The sequence below is a fragment of the Branchiostoma belcheri genome, unplaced genomic scaffold (genome assembly GCF_001625305.1).
Source record: "Branchiostoma belcheri isolate BF01 breed outbred unplaced genomic scaffold, Haploidv18h27 scaffold98, whole genome shotgun sequence".
NCBI lineage: Eukaryota > Metazoa > Chordata > Leptocardii > Amphioxiformes > Branchiostomatidae > Branchiostoma > Branchiostoma belcheri.
Genome location: NW_017804664.1, coordinates 6,304 through 11,123, shown reverse-complemented (window position 1 = coordinate 11,123; position 4,820 = coordinate 6,304).

Below are 4,820 nucleotides of genomic sequence, written 5' to 3'. Positions count from 1 at the left end.
CCCCCCTACAGAACTACATGACTGAACCCCTCCTCCCGCTGCACATGATATGTCCGATATAAGCAATACGGTTTTTGCACGTGACTGTACAACGGCCATCTTGGCTGGTTAAACCTAGGTGTCCCACATGTACCTGTGAACCACTCAGTCAGATATCTATCAATCAATCAATTAATCAATCAATCAAGTGGTTTATGTGGTAGACTGTACTTTTATTTCCCATAATCACAGGCCTGCCACTATCTACATGGTATTACAGAGAGTCAAATTTGCCTCGAAACTGGGAGGTTTAACTTTCCAACATGGCCGCCGTTAAAGTCACATGAGTGCAAACAACCAATAGCGTGCCGGTGCCAAAGGCATGTGCTGTCATGGTTACCGTAGAAACGGTTGCCATAGTTACCGATATTAAGACATGTATAGATAGATCCTGCTGCAACTGTGTATAAATGTAGTCTCGGTGTAGCCAATGGCAGGAGCTGTTTTGTAGTATGTGTGCTTTGAGCTGCATAAACGCTGCATTAGTGTTACTTAGCTAGCGTCTCATTGGTGGATTTGAAAAGTGACATCAGAGACCAGAGAACCAATCAGCAGGGGTTTTGCTTTGGTCAGCAAGTAAACCATCATGGCTCGAAGCAGATTTTCTAATAATTGTGAAGGAAGCTTTGATAGATTTTTCTCTAGAATGCGTCAGTACAAAGGTAGATTTCTGTTCATGTCCAAATATTTGCTCATATGAAGTGTGTTTATGAAGTTCCTCCATTCAAAAGAAGGACACTGAGAAAAACACACCTTTTCTGTTCCCATCTAAATAGTAACATTCAGGATTTCCTGAAGTCTGGTCCACTACATTACCCCCATCTGTGCACCTCTGGTCTCTGGTGCCACCTGCTATGTGACTAGCAAACTGCTATGTGACTAGCAAACTGCGATGTGACTAGCAGGCTGCTATGTGACTAGCAGGCTGCTATGTGACTAGCAGGCTGCTATGTGACTAGCAAACTGCTATGTGACTAGCAAACTGCTATGTGACTAGCAAACTGCTATGTGACTAGCAAGCTGCCATGTGACTAGCAGACTGCTATCTGACTAGCAAACTGCTATCTGACTAGCAGACTGCTATCTGACTAGCTTACTGCTATCTGACTAGCAAACTGCTATGTGACTAGCGAGCGGCGATGTGACTAGCAGGCTGCTATGTGACTAGCAGGCTGCGATGTGACTGGCAAGCGGCGATGTGACTAGCAAGCTGTGACTATAGCAGACTATGTGACTAGCTAACTGCTATGTGACCAGCTTACTGCAGCCGCTATGTGACTAGCAAACTGCTGACTAGCTAACTGCTATGTGAGATCCGCCACTATAGAACTGCCATGCTGACGGCCTAAAGCTTCTAGCTTACTATGCTGCAATGTTAGGATATGTGAACTAAAGGTTACAACAGTTACTGAAGGTGTGCTACAGTAACTGAAGATGTACTACAGTTACTGAAGGTGTACCACAGATACTGAAGGTGTACAACAGTTACTGAAGGTTTACTACAGTTACTGAAGATGTACTACTGTAACAGTTACTGAAGGTGTACCACAGTTACTGAAGGTGTCCTAACAGTTACTGAAGGTTTACTACAGTTACTGAAGGTGTCCTAAAGTTACTGAAGGTTTACTACAGTTACTGAAGGTGTCCTAAAGTTACTGAAGGTGTACTACTGTAACAGTTACTGAAGGTTTACTACAGTTACTGAAGGTGTCCTAAAGTTACTGAAGGTTTACTACAGTTACTGAAGGTGTCCTAAAGTTACTGAAGGTGTACTACTGTAACAGTTACTGAAGGTGTCCTAAAGTTACTGAAGGTGTACTACTGTAACAGTTACTGAAGGTGTACTACAGTTACTGAAGGTGTCCTAAAGTTACTGAAGGTGTACTACTGTAACAGTTACTGAAGGTTTACTACAGTTACTGAAGGTGTCCTAAAGTTACTGAAGGTGTACTACAGTTACTGAAGGTGTCCTAAAGTTACTGAAGGTTTACTACAGTTACTGAAGGTGTCCTAAAGTTACTGAAGGTGTACTACAGTTACTGAAGGTCTACTACAGTTACTGAAGGTTTACTACTGAACAGTTACTATACAGCTGCCTTTAGATCTTACAAAGTCAGAGTCTTGTCCGTCCGTTTTCTCCCGTACCTACTGAAGAGGAACAAAAAGTGGAAAAATTCTGTTTTCTCGATCATGATTTTTCAGCAAAGTCTTAGAGCCTGGAGTCTGAAACCCTGATAATAATTATGTACATGTTAAATAAAGGTGCCTTTTTTAGTTAGACATGATTTGCTAGGTCGGTAGACATGTTTTATTTGTTCTGAAGCAATACCGATGTTGTCCCGTTGTGTACAGTAAATGTTTCTAGCATTCTAGACTCTGTAAAGCTTTTTCTTAGCAGGTACAATGTAGGCAACACCAATTCAGTTCAGTGGTTCTCAGACGGAGTAAAGTTTAGCAGAAAGTGTAGAACAATACAGGGGCTGGAAAGAAAACTTGAATCTGAATTTCTGAAACTGTATGTACCGAGTTACAGACTGTCCCCTTACACTTTGTTTTCATGTTCTTCCATTCCAGCATGTTTTATTCTATGTCTGAGAATCACTGAATTGCCTTGGTGTGGCCCGGGCTAGCCTGGTTCTCCTGCGTTTGGTTCTGTAGGACTAGGACTATAGGGGTGAGGATTGCTTGCGTGTGAAAAAGAAACCTGATCGCCAGGCTAAAGTTTTCTTTTCAATAAAGATCTGAACTATTTTAGTACGAAACGAACGGGCTGATGTGGGTTTATTTAATCTAAAGATGTTGTCTTCCCTATATTTCTGTGTTCATATGAATGTCTTTACAGTGTGCGTGCATCTATTGGCATGCACAAGTGTGCGTGTGTATGTGTGACATTGTGCCTGTGTGTTTGTGACCCTATTAATGACGGAATGGACGTTGAGTTCATCACTATATCAATGAAATCCACGGCCGATCGTCGCTATTACTGACGAAATGGATGTTGAGTTTAGGGTTAGGGTCAAGGTTAAGGGTCAGGGTCAGGGTACTTCTGACTGTTATGTAAAGGTGGTAGCCTGTTTATTCATTAGCATGTTGTAGTGTTACTTTCTGACTTGTTGTAGTTTGTAAGTATGACTGTTATCTAAGATGGCTAGCTCTTCCTTGGAGGAAAAACCTCCAGTGTTCCTGTTAACTAGTATTGTCCAGTCGTAGTATCCAGTCTCTTATTGTACTGCTGCAAGGTCTCTGAGGCCTAGGAAAAAAAATGTTTTGTTTCCTGTTTCCCGACCGACCATAGAAAAACCTGGCGACCCTGGACTTTTTTGAGGATGAACCCTGCAAGGGACATGATTTTTTAAGCTGATCAACATTTTGTAACTTAATAAACTGACATTTGAGGGATAAAATGTTGTAGGGAAGTAAGTTTTCTGCACATCTGGCCAGTCCAGACAGACACATACAACAAGAAACTTTCACAGAAACTTGAAACTTTATTTGAATAACCATGTCTTCCTGGCATTCGTTCATACTTACAATACATACATACATACATATATAACGTTACATAAGTTGACAGGAGACAGCAGAAGCCTGGGAACTGGTTTTGTTCTGTTTATGATGGTGACAAAAATGTCTGACACTGCATAATAACTTTGTATCACCATGGCTCTCTCTTTCTCTCTTTCTCTCTCTATATATATATATAGCATGGAGGTACATTTTTGTATATACCTGCATGTATACAGTTACCACAACATTCATCATCCAATATTTACAATACACTACATGTATTACATCACTATTGGTGGTAGTCGTAAACGCTATTAAAATCATAATTAAAATTATTACATTACACATTACTAACTCACGCTATTAAAAGTATTACATTTATTGCTGAAACTGTGACCACACAAGTTGAAGGCGACAATTTGTAGAACCGGGCTTAAATAGAACCCCCAGATAGTTACTGAACCGTCCCCGAGAGTGATTTTGTGTCCCTGTTGACTGGCAATATGGAGCGTCCCCCTTTCTCAGAGTGGCGGGAGACCGACCATTCTAAACTGGGGGTGGACGGGGTGGATGGATGGATGGATTCACTCTACCGACACGAAATGAACTGTAACGTGGTCATCAGAGGTCCGGGAACAAATGAGCCTAAACAGACGACGATTGTTTTTAAAGTGTCCATAAAATGCTCTGTTCCAAATAGTTTTAAAACAACTCACCCCACACCAACGAAAAATAGAACAGGCCATAATGCTAAAACATTAACAGACTGCCGGGTTGGGGGTGTACTGTTTCTCATTTCCTTTTTCCATTCTTGACCGACAAAGATACGAAAAGACTATCTCCGAATTATGTAATAAAATATAATTTTTGTATGCATTTCAAGTCAAATATTCTGAAAATACCGCCAAATGATAACGTAAAAACATTGTCTTCTTTGATTTCACCTCAATAGTAAAATGTAATAGTCCAAATTCCGACGCACCAATCACAATCCACGTTAGACGCACCAATCACAATCCACGTTCTATCGCAAGAAAAGTTCCCGCCAGAAAACTTCACATTCCGGAGGTGACAGCCGCCGCTAGCCGTGCATCAGAATTGAGGTAAGAATTTATAATTTTCTGCCGTAGAATTTCATGGTTTACCCATGTATTACCTGGTATAGAGTACATACAGCAATCTGTTGTATGTCCTGGCTTATTTTCGCTTATTTTTAAGATATTTCTGTACAGGAACTTTGGCGTCAACTTCAGTACTCAGTGACAGGAATGTCT